This window comes from Equus caballus, chromosome 5 (genome assembly GCF_041296265.1).
Source record: "Equus caballus isolate H_3958 breed thoroughbred chromosome 5, TB-T2T, whole genome shotgun sequence".
NCBI lineage: Eukaryota > Metazoa > Chordata > Mammalia > Perissodactyla > Equidae > Equus > Equus caballus.
In genome coordinates this window covers 57,504,500-57,523,560 of record NC_091688.1, presented here as the reverse complement: position 1 = coordinate 57,523,560, position 19,061 = coordinate 57,504,500, and the positions used below count along the sequence as shown (strand labels likewise).

The following is a 19,061-nucleotide window of genomic DNA, read 5'->3' as shown; positions in this document are numbered from 1 at the left end:
CATTTTCATTCTCCTAGGCTGAGAGGGGAGGTTCAAAATGAGCTTGGATACCTCATTCCAATAGCCACTAAAAGGATACATTCTGAAAACCTCCATACTGTTAGTGAGAACCTGTGTTTATGACGTCAGTCCTCTCTGCATGCTGGCTGCTGCTCAGCCCCGCTGGCTACTGTGAGTGCAGCTACTGATGCTGCTGCTGACCCAGTGCTGTTCTCTCACTCATCGGGGATGTGGATATTTTTGAGACTTATCAAGAGCTGTCTGGGAGTGAATTCTCGACTGTGTTTGAGGTGGCTTGCTGTCTTTTGCTGTTCTGGAGGTCAAGGGTGTAGAGCGCTTTGTAAATGCACTGCTCCCTAGGATGTCCTGAGCACAGAATATTAGCTGATTTGGTGTCTGTCCAGTGTGTGCTGCTTTGCTTATGCTGCAGCGAGGAGTTAAAAAGCAAAACCAAACCACGTTTGGCACAGCTATTCATTTTTCCATTTTCTGAAGACTGGCACCTCCAAATGTTTTCTTATTTATTAGAAGGCATTGCAGTCGATCATGTTTGATTGAGAAATCCATACAGTAAGTTCCAAATTAAGAGTGTAGTACCTAGCCCAGAAACTGGCTCATGGTGGGTGCTTAGTCATGTTGGTCAAAGGGGACACAGTTATGAATAAATAATTTGTGCCCGATTATTACCTTATGCTGCAATACAAGACATTCTGCTTTTCCTTGAGGTCTTATTTTTTAGTACTTCATCAGCATTTAGGGAATATTCACCATGTTTCGGACACTGTGGGAGGTTACAAGGGAATTAGGAAATGGAGTCCAAAATGGAAACTGACCCAGTTCTAGCTGAACAGCAGAATGGATCATTGGTGCTGTTTAAACATCCGAGTGGATGACTTATTAGATAGCTGTGCATATGGGGCTGTCAGAATTATAGGGCTGAAACTGACGCCAGGAGCTATTATTATGGAAAGGCTCCATGGAGCAGGTGGGACTGGAAAACAGTTTGAGCCAGGAGCAGGAAAAAAAGCATTTCAGGTATGAAAATGACCAGCGCGGTTTCTCAGAGGTAGGCGTAAATCAGTGTGTGTGGACTGGTGTCCCATTCGGGGATTAGCTGACTTAAGCTGGAGCAGTGAGAGAGACCTCAGGGAACTCTGAAGAGGGGAGGCTGGCGGAGAGGAAGAATGTGAGCAAAGTCACCCTGAAAGGTGTTGGCAGCATCGTCAGCGCCCACAGAGCAGCTAAGAGCCCACATGCAGGAGGCTGGTGAGGTCTGCTGGGGCTTCCAGGACGCTAGCCTGCTAAATTAAGGTGAGAAGTCAGGCCATAATCCTATTTTTGGTTGTTTCTTAGGAGGAAAATGGCTCACAAAACAATTACGGATGTTCCCCTTAGGTGGTTTATCAGAGCATTTCTTCAAAGGACTATCACTTGATAAGAGACACAGATAAGTTTTAGAGGAGGGATGGGGAATTTTAGATGGTTTTCTATGGAAACAAGGTTTATGCAATCCTGTGGTCTATTCATCAGAGTCCCACTTTAATAACAGTTTATCCCACAAACAAGTTTTATCTGAACATCAATATGAGTCCCAGAAAGCATAGCTGGCTTGTAAGTAGCTGGGGAAGGTCCTTTTCTTATGCATCTCTGGAATGTCACCGAGGTAGCAAGATGGAATATGTTGCCCAATGGTACCCTCAGGAGCCACAGGACTAACAGGAGTTAGCATGCAGCAGGATGTGAGTTTGGTCCTAAGAAAACGACAATAAGGCAAGCTCTGTGTTCTGTCCAGGGTGTTCACTGAGGGCGTTTTGGCCTCAGACAAAGAAGGGTGAAAACTGAGCACATCGTCAAGTTTGATGACTCCTCTTGAAGTTTTCCCAAGTGTTCCTTACTCTATGCCTTTAGATGCGACTATATAATCTGTGTACACATTGTCCCTCTTTGGTTTAAGTATTATTTCCATTGTTTGATTCTTTGGATCTCACTTCAAGCCCCACTTCTCCAGAGGGATGAGGACACGTTCTGAAGGGGTGGGGGGGTGGGGCGTGGCAATGCTGCCTGCAGCCTGGGCCGGCCTGCATCAGCTCCTTTGTCGTGGATTCTCATTGAGCCACGTTCCTTCCGAGCGCACCCATCAATTTATGATGATCTGTTTATTAGGATGAGTGTTTGTCTCACCCTAGACTGTAAGCACCATGAAAGCAGGACCACGCCTGTTTTTTTTAATCCCAGTGTCTAGGAATTTGGGTCTTTGAATGTTTAAATTAACTTATGTGTTTAGAAAACACCTGTATATATCTCATAGATCCGTATACATATATAATATATACAACTTATGACATATGCAACACATATGTGAAATACATATATAAAATCTGTATTTTGGACCCTAAGTCATAAATGGGCAGAGGTTATCCATGTGTCCTTACTATCTTTTGTATGTGTGCTTACTGTCTTTTTTTGTGACTTCCATAGTATTTCTGAAAGAATCACTTGTGCCTTCATTTCTAAGACAGATTTGTGGGGTAGGGTAGGAGAAAATGGAGTCTACACATGACCGAAAAGGGCTGAGAAAGCCTCCCTTTGTTCTTGTGCGATTTTCTCAGTTTTTTTCCTTGGCAGCTTGTGTGGAAGACAAACGACTCATGGGTTCTCATTATTGTCTCTCTACTCCCTCCACCCCTTCCTCCCTTTGTGGGGTTGACACAACCTCTCCCATCCCAAACTGGCATCTGCTCCCTTCCTGGGCTTCATCTCGGTTGTTCATGGTATGGAGAAGCAGACTTCTCCAGTTCCAGTGCGTGCTTCAAGCGCCTTGTGGCTGGGTTAGCTGAAACCACAGACCGTTGCTTGTCATCGCTGTTCCAGCAAGCAGCCACTCTGGCCACGTCTGAGGGACGGGGCGGTGGTTCTGCTGCCTGCAGCATGTGCCTCGTCTCACTGTCTGCCTAGTTCATAACTAGTATTTATTATCCGCCCTGGGCCAGGCTTTCTTCTAGAGCTCTGGGCACATAAGGACGTAGACATGGCTTTTCGACTCCTGTAGCTGCCAGTGTAGACGTGGGCGTGACATATACAGAGGAAGAGGGGTGGCACTGAAGAAGTGTCCAAGGATTGTTAGAAAAAAATGCTGAAAGTTTAGAGAAAAGGGAGAGCATTCTGGGCGTAGAGAGAGGTGCTCTGGCAGAAAAGTAAGACAATGGACATAATCCTCCCTACCCTTTTGTATCACTACCTGTGTCTCCTCTCTACCTGTATATGCATTTTTTAGGCTTTAGGGCCATGCCTGGATTGGGAACCTTTTGTAAGGATCCAAAGCATCCAGGAACTTGTTTCTCTAGCCCCAAAGAAGAGTGATGACAAAACTGATGTGGTGAAATTTAGGGTTTGGAATGTTGAGATTGTGTCACTTCCCGGGGCTCCAAGAACCGGTTTCTTGATTGTTGCTGTGTGTTGTGGTTGCTCAGACCATGAGCTTAGCGAAGAGCTTTTTTGAAAATTCATTGATGAGGGGCCGTTTCTGATATAAATGAGATTCAGTAACTCCTGTTAACCCACCTAGATGATGATCCAAAGGTCAATTCTGGCTCTAAAATTCCAGTTCTTAGAAGCTCAAACTGAGAAGCTCAAATTGAGATAGGAGTGATCATAGTAATTGCATCACCAGATGTGTTGCTGGGCTAGGAATGGGGTGCTGAGCAGGGAGCCATCTGCCCCCTTGAGGGGCCCACAGTCCAGCGAGGGAGGCAGACAAGCAGATTAGCTCGGGGTGATGATGATGGCCATGTGGATCCACTCTGCCTGGGGCTGGGGACTGGGGGCTGGGGCTGGCGAGGATCAGGAAAGGCTTCCGCAAGGTGGACTCATGTGAGCTCATTTGATCTTTTTTTTTTTTGGAGATTGGTACCTGAGCTAACAGCTGTTGCCAATCTTTTTTTTTTCTTCTTCTCCCCAAAGCGCCCCAGTACATAGTTGTATATTGTAGTTGTAGATCCTTCTGGTTGTGCTATGTGGGACGCCGGCTCAGCATGACCTGATGAGCGGTGCCATGTCTGCGCCCAGGATCAAAACTGGCGAAACCCTGGGCCATGGAAGTGGAGCGCACGAACTTAACCACTCAGCCATGGGGCGGCCCCTCATTAGATCTTAACCATCGGTAGGTTTTTGTCTAGCAGAGAGGGGGTGAGTTATTTGTTTCAGGCAGAGAGAAGAGCTTGGGTAAAGAAATGCACCTATTTATAAGAGCGTGCTGGTCTTGCATGAAGAAAGCTTTTTTTTTTTAATGGCTGGAGTGGAGGGTTAATTTGGAGCATCTTCAGAGGGCGAGGGTTGAGACTGGAGAGAAAGTCATAAGATTGTGAAGAGCGTGAATGTCACCTGAAGGAGTTTAAGCCTGGTGTTGTAGGTGAATGTGTCAGTATTTTTTTCTGGTTCTGCCTTCTCTAGAGTGCTCTAAGTTCCTTGTGTGCTTTGTTTACTTGATATTTTAAGAGATTCTCATTGTTGGGGGACTCATCTCCTCCAGGCTTTTCTACGAAGCTGCCACATTGTTCCATCCTCCTCGACTCTGACGCTTGGCTAGGTTTTGGCTCATCAACTTACCTGAGAATGTGGTTCTGCACACAGTAGGTGTGCAGTAAAGAACTGCTGAAAGAAAGAATGAAATATCAGATTGATGGAGCTAAAATCTTTTCCTTAAAGGGCATGTGAACTCAGAGTCTTTTTCTACTCAGGCCAAACTAACATACTGTACTCCTTACTGGACCTCATGGGGACGCTGGGCGTAGACCTCCACACTACCCAAGACATCTGGCAATGTATCTATAAATGTCAAGGATAGGCTTAAGGCCTTGTTGGGGAGGAGAGATGGACAAGGGAAAGGAGGAGCAGAAAATGGATATAGGAAACAGTAAAATAGCGGGAGAGAGGACAGAGCTGCCCAAGGTAAGGAGCGGGGGAGAATTTCACCAACAATTATCTCAAGTCCCTTTCATTGCCCAGATGGAAGTTTAAACCCAATATGAATCCCCCATCTCTTTAAACTAGAGACGAAAAGGAGGACCAGGTGTTCACACAGAACTTGGCAGACTATGTTGGCCAGTTCGAACATGGGGAGAATCGAAAATGGCTGAGTAGTGAGGGATGCTGGGCAGTGCTTGGACATCTAGCAGCTGTTAATTTTATAGAATGCTCTAAAATAATCCTCGTGGATAGATCTTGCCTCAGCTTTTTTTGTCTCTGGTCTTTGGACAGAGGACTGTTTAAATCATTTCATGTTTATTGGGTTATTTTGGTTACTCATCAGTACTGATTGCCTCAAAGTGGTTTTTGCATCTTTTCATTGTTGTTTGGTCACCTAACTTCTCGGAACCTCAGTTTCCTTATTTAATCCTCTCAAGGTTGAGTATTAAATCATGTGAAAAGGATTTGCAGACTGTAAAGCCATGCTATAAATGTAAGGTGGTTTTTGTCATTTGCTGAGTTCTTGAGGCCAAAGCTATCTGTTCAATACTTGGCTTACGGTATCAGTTACGGTTCCATCGGGGAAGCAGAGCCACTATAAATATTATGGAATAAGGCATTTATTAGAGGAATTAGACTTTACACAGTTAGGGGAGGAGCTGGGGAAGTGAAGGCCTGGAAAGGGGAGTTGGAGGCGCAGGAGACAGCCACTAGTGAGCCCACTTGAAGCCCTGGTGGGTGTACAGGTGGGAGCTGGCAGAGGACTCTGGGAGCAGGCACAGTGAGACTGGGAAGGGGGCTAGTGTAGGAGTCTTGGAAAGGTAATTGCCTCTTCATAGCTACCACCTCTGAGTTTGCAACTAAGCATCTGGTGGTCTTGGGGTCACGTTGCTCTGTAGGGTTAGCAATTGGGAAGAAACTGGGAGCAGAAAGAAGAGCGAGGACAAACTGGTGCCCACTAGCATCTGTGCCTTCCGTCTCTTGCCGCCTTTAACCATGGCGACGACCAGAGCATAATGGCGGCTACTTCCGTTCCACCTCTCAAATCTCACATGCACTTCTATTTTGTCCAGCTCTACCCTGGAACTGCACAGAGAAGAGGATTCCGGAAAATGTAGTTCCAACTTAGCCAAGTCGACACAGTATAAAACCCCACAATTTCATAATGTGGAATTAAAGACTTGGCATGGTTCTGGTTTCCCAGGATCTCTCAAAGGCCACAGAACTGGATGCAGTGCCATGCTTATAGGTTCTAGTGAACGTCACTGGTAAGAAGTGCAGTTAGGTAATGATTCAGTCTTTAAGAAGACCTGTGGGCTGGCCTGGTGGCGTAGTTAAGTTCACATGCCCTGCTTTGATGGCCTGGGGTTCGCAGGTTCAGATCCCAGGTATGGAACTAGCACTGCTCATCAAGCCACACTGTGGCAGCGTCCCACATAAGATAGAGGACGGTTGGTACAGATGTTAGCTCAGCAACAATCTTCCTCAAGTAAGAAGAGTTAGGTTGGCAACAAATGTTAGCTCAGGGCCAGTCTTCCTCTGTGTTCCTCAGATGCTGGTGGCCCTGCATCTCTTCTGTCTTCCTTGCCTTTCTTATATTTAGTGCTGGAGATGATAGTTATCTCAGCACCAAGAGCTAAGTAAAGTTGGATTGACCCCAAAGAGCCTGTCTATTCCGGTGGAGTGTCAAGTCTCCTTTCTGTCACTGAGTTCTTGTTTGACCTGGGGAGTATAGATGCTTACTCCTCCTCCTTGCCCTGTATGAAGGCTAAAAGAAGATTTCCAGATATGAATGACTACAGACTAGAGCCAGAAACTGTCATGTAAATGTTAAGTGAGAACAAGGTTTAGATCTCTGGACCGGCCTCCTTCATCTCCGTGGTCTTAGTCACGCTGCCCCTTCCTTGTGTTTCTGCAGCCAGTCTGGGCCACCAAGGACTCAGAGAGTGCCTTTTATGGTAATATTAGCCCTTGGGAAGATAACACACTTTGTGCGATTTAATGGCCACACCTCAACCTTGTCATCACTCAGAATTCTTTTACGATTTTGATTGTCAACTCTCCTATTTCCCTCTGGGACCACAACCTCTTCCCTTTACTCCCTTCAAATTCCCTCAGGTCTGTTGAACCTTCTCTTCATCCCCGCTGTGATCCCCCTGATCTTGGAGGTTCTTTTTTCCTGGTCCACCAGGCCACTCTCACTTTCCTGGGCTCTGATCACGGTGGTCAGCATTCATCAGTGAGCTTGTTAACACCTAGGGCCCTCTGCCATATTTCTTTGCCAGTCTTCATATTGTAGTTGAGTAATCCTCACCAGCCATAGTCCCTGAGCCTGAGCTTTATGACTATCTTGCTGGGGAAAATCTCAGAACCTGTCTACCTGAGTTCCCACAAAGTCAGGGTGTCTTTACTGCACCTCAGCCCTCCCTTGTGATCATCTTGTGATGGTTTTCTATTATATTGCTTGTAATGCTTGTTCTGAACTTTTCCACAATCTCCAGGACCTAAACCCCTCTCTGCTACTTTATTGAGACAATGGAGACCAACCAAAGGTTCCTCAAGCTTTTTGCTTCAAAACTTTTCTATATTTTTACCCATCCTTTTCTCCTAAATTCTGAAAAAGAGCAAGGGCTCTGTCTTTGGCTCTTTTTCCCTCTCTATGTATATACTCTCTCCCTGTGTGACTCCATGCAACCTGTGGCTTTAGATACCATCTGTGTGCTGATGGCTCTTCAGGGAATGTCTCTGCTTGGACCTCCTCCCTGAGCTCCAGACATAGATATCCACTGCACCCCTGCTCACATGTCTAATAGACATCTCAAATTTACAGTGGCTGGAAGAGAACTCTGGCTTTGGCTGATACAAACTTGCTTCTCTCCACTGACTTCTCCATCTCAGTAAATGGCTTCACTACACGCCCAGAAGCTCAAGCCAGAGCCTGGATCATCCCAATTGCTCTCTTCCTCGCTTTCCATATTCAAAATGGCAGTACATCTTTTCATTTTGCACACAAGCTATGTCCTGAATCTGACTACTCCTGAGCACTACCACCACTATAACCTGAGGCCAAGTGTCTGTCATCTTTTGCTTTGTCTACTGTAACTTCCTGCATACTGGTGTCCTGGCTTCCAAATTGGCCCCACTATAATCCATGTTTCACACAGCAGCCAGGGTGAACTTTCTACAAATAGAGCAGGCTCTGTCATTCCCTAGTTTGTGTGCTTCCATTTCAACCAGAATCCAAGACCTCTCCCCTCATTCATTATAGTTCAGTCACACTGGTCTTTTTTCTGTCCCTTGAACACAACAAGCTTGCTCCCTCTTAGTACTTTTATATTTGCTGTTCTCTTTGCCTGGGACAGTCTTGGCTCAGGGGCTCAGCCCCTGCCGCCGCCTCTTTCTGGTCTGAACTCAAACGTGACGTTGCCTGAGTGGCCCTTTCCTGCCATACTGGCTGAAAGTGGCCTACTTCTGGCCCTCCTGTCGCGATCATAGTGGTGTATTTTATCTTGATAGCATTTATCAGTGCTCTGGGTTTGTTACCTCGCTCTCTTCTCACTAGAACACAAGCTTCTTACAATCGGGACCCTTTGCTGTGTGTCCCCAGTGCCTGGAAGGTGCTAGGGGACTGATGGCTGACTTTCCAGGATAAACTCCCTGCTGCACCCTTCATCTTCTCTTGCTGCTTGGGGTCTTTTTCGTGGTTGCGTGCTTCTTGCCTCTCTGATTGTTGTCTTCCCCTTGCTCTTTCTCTCCAAATCCCACACGCATCACTGCAAATGCCCTTCTAGGGAGGTTACAGTGCTCACTTAGTCATCAGCTCACGGTCTTCTCAGCACCCATCTACCTTAACTTTTCTGCAGGTTTGACGTTGTTGTTCATTTTTTTTTCAAACTGAAACATATAATAGTCTGCTCTGGATATTGTGCGGGATGCAGATATGGGGAGGAAACAGGCCCTGAGTTAGCACCTCGCAGTCTACCAGGAGCAGGTAGACGGGTGTGTCCCTAAGTAACCCAGTAGGTGTTACTCCCCACCCCTCCTTCTTGAAATTCTTGCATCCCTTGGCTGCTAGGACATAAGCCCTTTCTGGTTTTCTTCCTAACTGGCTACTATTTCTTTTCTCTTTTCTTTGCTAACTTTCTTTCTTCTGTTGTATCTTATATATAGGGGTTCACTGTGGGTTTGTCCCCTTTGCTCTTCTCTGTGCTCTATCCCTCAGTGACCCCATGGACTCCCACACCTTCACCTGTAGGCAAATCTCCTCTCCACCTACCTCCCTCCATGCATGTGACTCCACATTCATTTTGGACTCCAGTGTCTTTTGGGGGTTTCCATTCCTACCGCCCGGTGGACCTTTCATCTCATTTACATCTCGCTGACTTTTTCTGCCCTGTGTTTCCTACCAGCTACTAGCTTCCCTTTGTTGTCTCTCATCTCACAGGTCCATCAATTGCTCCTTCTAGTGTGGCTCTCAGAGCTGCTGCCTCTCCATTCCTGGCGCTCCCTGTTTTGATTCTTATTACCTTGCCCCTATCATCTTCTCGAGGACTCTCCACTGATCCCCCTGTGTCCACCCAGTCTGCTCCTAATGCGCTGCTCTAATCGCTCTACTCTTCACCACTCCCCACATGTCCCCCCTCCTTTAACTCTAATCACCTTCCTCCTAGGTGTCCCCTGTCTAGCCCCCCAGCCATTTTCCAAAGGCCCAATTCAAATGTTGTTGACACTGCATGAAGCTTTTCACTGCTCCCTTTGGAGGGATGTGCCCTCACTTTTGAGCCCATGCCACTTGTTAATACCTCTCTTTGGTTACTTATATCCTTCTTTATATTACAATTTTCGGGTACACCTATGACCCTTAACATGCCACCAGTCCCTTAAAGAAGACCCGTAGACTGATGGACCTTTCTCTCTCACATAGCGTCTAGCACAGGGTCTTCTTGCTCAGTAGTAGTTTGTTAAATGGAGTAATATTATCTTATATTTTCTAGTGTATCTCAGTGAGGTCTTAGCTGAACTTTTTTTTTTTAATGATTATAAGCCTGCTCTAGGAGAACCTTATTTGCGTTCCAATGGGATTTTGAAGTACTGCCGCATGTGGCTTCATTACACATTCTCTGCTGGTTGTAACTCGTTTAATGTGTATGTTGCTGCATTTTCATCACTCAGGGACTGTCTAGATGAAAGCTGACGCGATCCCTTCCTGCCAGACCTCTCAATGGCAGACAGGAAGAGACAAAGGGTTTTCATTTGTTGAGTCAGATAGTCTAATAAAGGCTCTATGAGAGTTTATGAGTTTGACCTATGTGTTCATTTCTAGCTCACATGTGGACTGGGAGCTCCACGTGGCAATCCATAGGCCCCCCATCTCTCTTAAAGGGCTTGTAAGGACTCGAAAAGGGGGATCTAGGTGCCTTTGACAAGGCAGACTGAGATAGCTTAAGCTCTTCAGTTTCAGTATCTCAGCTCTACCTTTACTCCTGGATTCAATGACTGCCAATACTTATCTTACAAATGGTGTAGATTGGAAAGGCAGATTCTTTGCTTCTGGGCAGCGCAGTGAGATGATAAAATTTGAGCAATAATAGAAACAATTGCAAAAATCATTTGCAGATATGCTGTACTTTGTGGGTTTTGATTTAGAATAGTGTTTATGATAACTCAAGAAATAAAATCTATTTCCCATGAATATCATGACAGGATGGAAGAGGGTAGATAAATACAGTTTAGTTTTCATTAGCTCGTCTCTCTTAATGATTCCTCACAGTTGCCAGTAGCACTTATTGAAATAAACATTGCAGGAATAGTTTACCTTGAAAAACTTGCCTGACTTTTCTTGCCTATCCCCATCCATTCTACGTGACAGAAGAAAGTTGAAGGCGTTTAATTATTTTCTTGAGTGCTTCAAAGGTAGGGAAGTGCTAATCCGGAAACAATTACCTCTTGCTTATTAATTATCGTACTGCTGAAAAGTCAGAGTACTGGGCTTCCAAAAGTTCTTCCTCTATAATTTTCGAATAAAGTTCCCTTCATCTTTTTTGAATATGAATGTGTGAGATGTTACAGTTACTATCACTTAAAATAATGAAGGTATATGTCAGAAAAAGTGTGAAGAAATTGGAAATTATTTTTAACAATCCCGTTTCTCTATTTCTCTCATCTTTCTACTTCATACTGAGAATATATATTTCTTCTCTTAGTAACTTATTTCTGTTCCTTTGCTGCCTATCTGGTTCACATTGCCCGTGGAGAATTTGAAATATTTTATACGGAATTTCAAGCTGTTTCTTCTTACTCAGCAAAGACAAAATCAACAGCAGGTGGTAATAGCAGCAATGCAGTTGAAGGCAAACCAACGCAGCCCATCTTTGGCTTGACGGTGCAGTAGACCAGGTAAACCGGGTTTGAGGCTCTTACTTAATAGCTGTTATGACCTTCAGCAAGTTCTTTAACTGAGTCTCAGTTTCCTCAGTTCTGTGATAGGGTGATCGTACCTTATGGTTCTGTACTGTGGATTAATTAATACAAGTTATGAATAGCACTTAGCTCACTGCATGGCATATCAGAGACACACAGTTTATTATTTCTCCCCTCACTCTATCCCAGTCTTACTGTTGAGAGATATTTGATGATGAATCAAAGTGAATACATTACAAAGTAAATACTTGAGAAATGCTTACGATTTTAGAAATGCTTATGGAATTATGGATGCTTTGATTAATTAGATATTTTTTATTGTTTCCCTCCCCCCTTTAGTTTGTTATCCATTCTTCCGTTTTTGTGGTTATTCTAGAGATTAGACCATACATTGTTGACTTACTAGTGTCTACTGGTTCTTTTATCACTTCCAGGATAATGCAAAAACATTTAAGCTTCATTTATTCCACTCCTTCCCTCACTTTTTGTGCTGTCAATGTCATATATCTTAATTATGCATATATTTTAAATTCCAGAAGACGTTATTAATATTATGCAGTCAATATTCAGTAGATTTACCCATATAGTTACCCTTTGTGTTGCTCTTTATGCCTTCCTACATTTCCATGATTCCATCTGGGACCATTTTCCTTCTATTTGAAGAACTCCCTTTAGTATTTCTTTTTGGTATTTCTTTTTATTAATTCTCTTTCCTTTGTTGAGAGTTGGTTGAAAGCTTATTTTACCTTCCTTTTTAAGGATATTTTTTCTGTGTAGATTTCTAGGTTGGCATTTATTTTCTTTCATCACTTTAAAGATGTTATTGCATTGTCTTACAAGCATCATTTCTGTTGAAAGTCAGATCTCAGTTGTATTATTGCTCCTTTCTCTGCCTGTCAGCTGTTTTACTGTGACGTACCCAGGTGTGGTTTTCTTTGTATTTGTCTTGCTTATGATACATAGTGCTTCTTGAATTTGTGGCATGATGTCTTTTGTTGGTTTAAGAAACATCTTAGCCGTTATCTGTTCAAAAGTTAATTCTGCCTAACTCTACTACATTCTTTCTTTCTCCCCCTGAAACTTTATTACACATATGTTTAACCTTTTTATTGTCACTCGTGTATCCTGTAGAGTCTTCTCTGTATTTGTCACCCTTTTTCACACTCTGGCCTTCAGTTTGGATAACTTATACTGACTTCTCCTGCATCTAATCTGCTGCATCTAACCCATTTATTGAGCTCTTAATTTCAGAGTATAATTTTTTTAGTTCTAGAATTTCACTTTGATTATTTTAATAGATTTCGGTTAGGGAGTGAAATCCTGTTGTCTATTTCTTTAGTAAATTAATCATAGTTATTTTAAAGTCCTTGTCTAATAACACCAGCATCTGAATCCCTGTGCATGTTTCTATTGTGTTTTTTTCACTTTTGTTTTCAGTCCTTTGGTCTTTTCATCTGGAATGTCTGGTCAGTTTTGATTGAATATTGAAAAATTGCTGAGGCTCTGTAGAATGTTATCTTTTTCCCAAGAAGATTACCTTTTCTCTGGAAGGCTGATAGAGTGAGAGAAGCTCACCTTGATCCAGTAAGGAATTGAGATGTTTGAGACTGGGTTTCGTTATTGAGGATAGCTGGTAACTGTTACTTCAGCTTTGCTCTTACACCAAGGGCATAGCCCTTCCAGGGTCGTAGCTGAAAGTCTGGGGTGTTTACTATAGTCTACCTTCCTCTGTGAACTCAGAATTCCGGATTTTGTTTCCCCAGTACTGTGAGATGGTTGAAAACTTTGCTTAACCTTTTAGCCCCTTAGTATTTAGTTTCTGCTTAGCTTCTTATCCCTTTACCCCACCCCACCCCACCCACCATGCAGCATTCTTAATGTCAGTTGCCCTGAGAGAAGGTGGGGGAGTCAGGCTGCTTCCCTGCTGTTGCTTTTTTTCTTAGGATCTTGGCTTTTCAAACTATGACTTTCTTGGCAGCCCTGAACTTCACTTGTCTTCTTGGCCCCATGAGGTGCTGGAAGCTCTGAGCTACTAATTTCTGCTTAGTCTGTGGCCTGCACCATTTAAAAATTCGCAAATGTCTCAAGAGAAAAAGCAGGGGACGTTGTCGGGCTCACCTCAGGGTGTTTCTGTGATCTTGGCCCCTTCATCATAGACACCTTGATTGCTCACCCATGCATTCAGTTAGCTGTTTCTTGTATTTTATTCCTCTTTTGTAGTTGTTCTTGCGGAGGGGTTGGGATTGATCTGAGCTATTCCATCATGGCAGAAAGTGAATCTCCTGGAAGTGGAAATCTCAATTATCCGTCTTTCGAAATGTATGCTCTACCTACGCCCCCTCCTCCCAAAAAAGTATTTGAGGCGACTTGCGACTTAGAATGAAAGACACACATACATGCAATAAAAACCTTTAAATAAGGATGAAAAATCAAAAACACAAAGGCATCAGGGAAGGCAGGGGAAGGTGTAGAAATAAAGGGGAGATGATTATTAGAAATGTAAACTATGGATGATTTCCATAGTTCATCATCATATTTAGTACTGGACTTCCTTGAAGCTGAGGTACAAAAGGACGCATGAATTTTATATATGTTGGAAGTTGAGACAGAGAAAAGAGAGGAAGTTAGCAGTAAGAATTGTATTAGATTTTTTTTTTTGTAGGCTTGGGCAAAATTTTTTAAAATGGGAGTTAAAAGGCAATAGAGGGTTCTGAGACTTATCTAAAAGCATGTAATCTAATCAGGGCATTGCGATGTGGTGCTGGGCCACTTAGTAATTGGGGTTGCTAATGGTGTGGCATAGGAGCCTTAATACCACTGCGCAAACGTGATATTAGAGCGCCCTTATTTTGTCTTCAATATCAAAGGTCCTGTGGGGCTGTGGTAACTGGCTTGGGTGAGGAGGGGGTACATATATAGTTCTTGTTTTCTGGAGAAAGAATGTACAATGGTTCATCCACGGTTATTTTTTTCTGGTACTAAATTTTAAGAGAATTATATGGATTCTTGTGTCATTGAACAACACAATAGTGTCCTCACTAGTACTTTTAAGACTGATAAAGAAATGCTTTTCATATGAAAGTTTCTTACATTGACCCCTGGAAACAAATGAAACCAAGATTTTAAATTGTTACTCAGTAAAGACGTTTTTATGGAGAGCTAAATTAACACATTCAGGTTCCAAAGTGTCTGAGACTCTTAATATGAAGTACTGGTAGAAGTTGGAAAACTAGAGGAAAATTTTGTTCTTTTTTCCACCGCTATCAACTGTTACAGGAGGTTTTGACAAAAAATTGGCAATGTGTGGCTGTGCAGATATTCTTTTTGATTTGAAAAGATCCATATGTTTTATTTTTTACAAGTTATATTTATTTAAAAATATTATTAGCTGTTATTTAACAAGACTAAAGGAAATCTGTGCTAAATACCAGGTTGCTGGTGGCAAGCTGAAATTCTGTTAGCAAATTTACAATCTTGGTTTGCATGGATGAGGGGACATCCAGTTCTGCATGCAAGACACTGCTCAGGTTTATATCGTTTTAGATTAGAATTTGATCTGTCCAGCATCTGTTCATATCTGCTCTACTTTTCCCAGTGGCACTATAACATGGCCAGTGTCGAGGTACTTTTGCAGGTTGGGTTGGAAGGAAGCAGAAGTGCCTAAGTGATCCCAGAGGAGATGGGAAAGGCTTCACAGAGGAGGTGATGCTGGAGCTGTTTCTTGTAAGAAGCTGAGGAGACTGCGAGGAGGGCATTCCAGGTGAAGGATACACAGAAGCAGAGGCCACAGGGCACCAGAGAGCATGGCATTTCTGGAAAATGAAGGGTCATTTGTTTTGTAGGAGTATTATATAAGCATTACGGGGTGGGAGGGCATTGGTGGCTGAAGCTGGAGTGGTAGCTGTGGGCCAGACCATGGATGATCTTGTATGTCTTTAATTCATTCACTCATTCAGCAAATGTTTATTGAACAACTACTATGTCCCAGGCCCTGTTCTAGACACTGACGTCTAGCAGTGAACAAAACAGACAAAATCTCTGCTCATGTAGAACTTACATTCTTGTGGGAAGAGACGGACAATAAATAACAGTAACAATATATAAATACACAAAGTATATTAGTGATAAGAAGAAAATTTGGCAGGAGCAAAAATGGAGAGTGTGTGCAACTTCAAAGTGGTCAAGAAAGGCCGCACTAAGAAGGCAGCATTGGAATCTAGATCTGAAGCTGGGGAAGGAGCCAGCCGGATGAATGTCTGGAGAGCTCTGGACCAAGGAAATGTGCAAAAGCCCCGAGGCTGGAGTAGGTCTGGTTTGGTCAGGAAACTTAAGAGGAGAGCACGCCTGAAGTATAGTGGAGGGAGCCAGAAGGAGGGGAGCAGGAGGTTTGAGAAACAAAGAGGGCCAGATCCTGTGACGTCTTAATGGCATCTGTGAGGATGTTGGCTTTTGTCAGAGGGAGATGGGGAGTGATTGGAGAGTGCTGAGCAGTCATGACGTAATACAACTTAAGTCTTTCAAAGATTGCTTTGCTGTGTTGAGAGTAGAGGGCGAGCGTGGCAGCCAGGAGGCCACTGGGAGGCTGTGGCCATAATTCAGGTGAGAGGATGATGGCTTGAACCAGGGTGATCCCGGGGGCCTGGGAGAGGGGGGGTTGTCTGGAAGATGGATTGTATTCTGTCGGTGTAAGGAGCCATTAAAGATTTCTGACCAGTGAAGTGACGTGATTTGTGTGTTAAAAAGATGATCTTTGGCAACCATGTGGAAGAAGGATTGGAGAGCTGAGACGAGCTGGATCAGTTTCCCAAGCTCCAATCACCGAGAATACAGATGGAGACCTTACGAGGAATGTAGTCTCTCGCCTAAGGGCCCTGTTGGGCAGGTTGTCAACCCTGGTCAACTCCTTGCCGTAGGATAGGAATCGAAAAGATTTACACGTTAGGAAATTCCTTTGTAAACCTCGCCGAGGAAGCAAAGTGAATGATTGTGATCAGGTTTATTCTAGAGGCAGCCTGCACAGCAAATAACCACATACCCTAACCACGTGTTGGGCACTGTCTGAGTGCTATATAGCTTAGTAAATCCTTATATGGTCCCAAGGTGGGGGTGGTGGTGACTATTGTCTCCATTTCTTAGATGAGGAAACTGGCACAAGGATGAGGAGCTCTAGGCCGTGCTTCAGGGATCCACCGTAATGCTTTCTTCTGAAAGTCTCTCAGGGCGATTCAGGACTTTCCGGTCATCTCTAAAATTAAATGTAAAAAAGAGAGTTCTTATTTCCTTTGTGAGCTGTGGTGATGATGGCTTCACTGCTGAGTGGTTAGGTATTATTTCAATGCCCTGAGTTGCCAGTGACAGAAAATTAGCTTAAGGAACATAAGTAGGGGTGAGTGGAGTTGCAAGAAACTGAAATGTCCAGGGGAAGAAAATGTGTGTGTGTGTGTCTGAGTGCTTGTGGAATGATTTAGAAGACGTGGCTGGATCCAGTGGCTCAGATGATGCCATCAGGTCACTAAGGCACGTTCTCTCACCTCCTTGGTCCAGGCGTTGGTCTGAGTGGCTTCCTCGCTAGTCAGGAGGGCTGCCATCGTGCAGCTTCAGAGCAAATCATCTTTATAGAACCCTGTTTCCAAAAGGAAGTGAAAGTGTCTTCCTGAGAAGCTTCAGCAAAAATGAGCCAGGAGGATTTGGATTTACCTGGTTTCAGCCCTAGTGTCCATCCCTGGGACTGGGGGTGCAGAGTCAGGCCCATCTGAGGGGCACTTAAAGAATGCTGGGCGCCAGCCACCGATAAGCGTTTGTGGAATTAGTAGGTGTGTGTCGTGGACGTCACCCAATAGGCACTGGGTTGCGTTAGGAAGAAAGGCATGTTGCAGCACTACTCCTTAACCATATTTGGGTTGGTTGTACTGTTCTCCATGGGAATAAATGTGACCCATAGTTCTGAGTTACCTGTACTGGTAACTTTATTTTTAAGGGGAGTGATTTGAGTACAGTGGCTTTTCTTAGCACTGGAGATCAGTCTGGACCTGCCCCGGGCTGGGCTGGGAGGGGAAGGCAGTCAGCCCCCTGCTCAGCACACACACCCACCTCAATACCACATACCTTACATGGATGCTTCCTTTTTCCTTCTCAAAGTGAATGGTAATGGGCGAAGAAAGCAAGTGATGGCTTTAAAAAGGTGTTCCTCAATTTTTCTTAAACCCTGACTCATATTAAGATGTAAGGTTTTTATTATAATCTGGTATGCATATACCTTTGTTTAGGTAACAAAATCTAATAATGTTTACCCCTTACTAAATATAATGGACTAATATTTTCTGTTCTGTTTAATTTCATTAAAATACACACACACTTGTGGTCACAACCACTATAAATTCATTTTACAACTCCCTAAATCTTGGCAACCCACAGTTTGAAAAACATGAATTAAACCATTGAAAAACAAGCAACAGTGGTGTATTACTTTGCTGGGGCTGCTGTAACAAAGTACCACTAGCTAGGTGGCTTGAACAGCAGAAATGTATTGTCTCACAGTTCTGGAGACCAGCAGTCCAGGTGTCGGCAGGCTGGTTCCTCCTAAGGGTGTGAGGGGGAATCTCTTCCGTGCCCCTCTCCTAGCTTCGGTGGTCTTTGTCATTCCTTGGCTTGTAGACAGATCATCCTCATCTCTGCCTTTATCATTACATGGTGTCCTCCCTGTGTGCATGTCTTTGTCCGAATTTCCCCTTGTTTAAGGACACTGGTGATTGGCTTAGGGGCCCACCCTACTCCAGTATGACCTCATCACAGATTTACTAATTGGATTTGCAAAGACCCTATTCCCAAATAAGGCACCATTCTGGGTACTGGGGGCTGGGACTTCAACATATGACTTTGGGGGCGGGGAGAAGGGAGACACAATTCAACCCATAACAAATGATAAAAACACAAAACTGAAAAGAAATAATAGAAGTTTCCATATTATTCAGCTCTTATTACATGGCAGACTCTCAGCTAGACATTTTATTTCATTAACGCAATGAATCCTTCTTGTCCCATTTTACAGTTGAGGAAGCCAAAGTCGAGAGGGCTCTCAGATTTAAACTTAGGTCTCCTGGATTTCAGAGCCCATGCTTTCTCCTGTATACGTTAGTGCGAAGCCTTTTCATGGAACATCAAGAAGGAGCCATACAGATTCATTTGGCCCAAATTGAAATGCTAAACACAGGTAGTAAATATACTACAAAATCTGACTGAAGTTAATTGCAATGAAGATATCTTAAAGGATGCATAGTTGATAATCCCTAAGGGCCCCACCAGAGGCCTGTGAGGTATGTGCTCTGGGGCAGGGCATGTTCCTGAACTCTTGGCTTTGTCCATCTGGCTCCTCCCCAGCAGCCGCTGCATTCCTAACAACGCCCAGCAACCAGGCAGAAAAGGCACTTTCTCCTTTTGTGCTTCCCTATCCTCATTCTGAATTTAGATCAGGGCAAGAGTAGAGAGAAGGAAATGAGCCAGAAAATAGAAAATTAATACTTGGTAGAGTCATCATATTTTAAAATTAATTTATAGGCAATGTCAGATAACCAGAGTTAAATCATTTTATCAGCAGGCTGCTCTAGGATTTAAAAATTGGCATCCATCATTGTAAATCAGGTCTCAGGAGCCCCAGGGAACAGTCTGTAGGAACAGGG

The 19,061-nt window shown here is 43.8% G+C and overlaps 1 protein-coding gene across 1 annotated transcript in view; it reads left to right on the top strand.

Annotated features, from left to right (window-relative positions):
- Positions 1 to 19,061, top strand: part of PTGFRN (prostaglandin F2 receptor inhibitor) — a 72,670-nt gene that overhangs the window by 11,799 nt on the left and 41,810 nt on the right. The gene's annotated exons all lie outside the window — the stretch shown is intronic.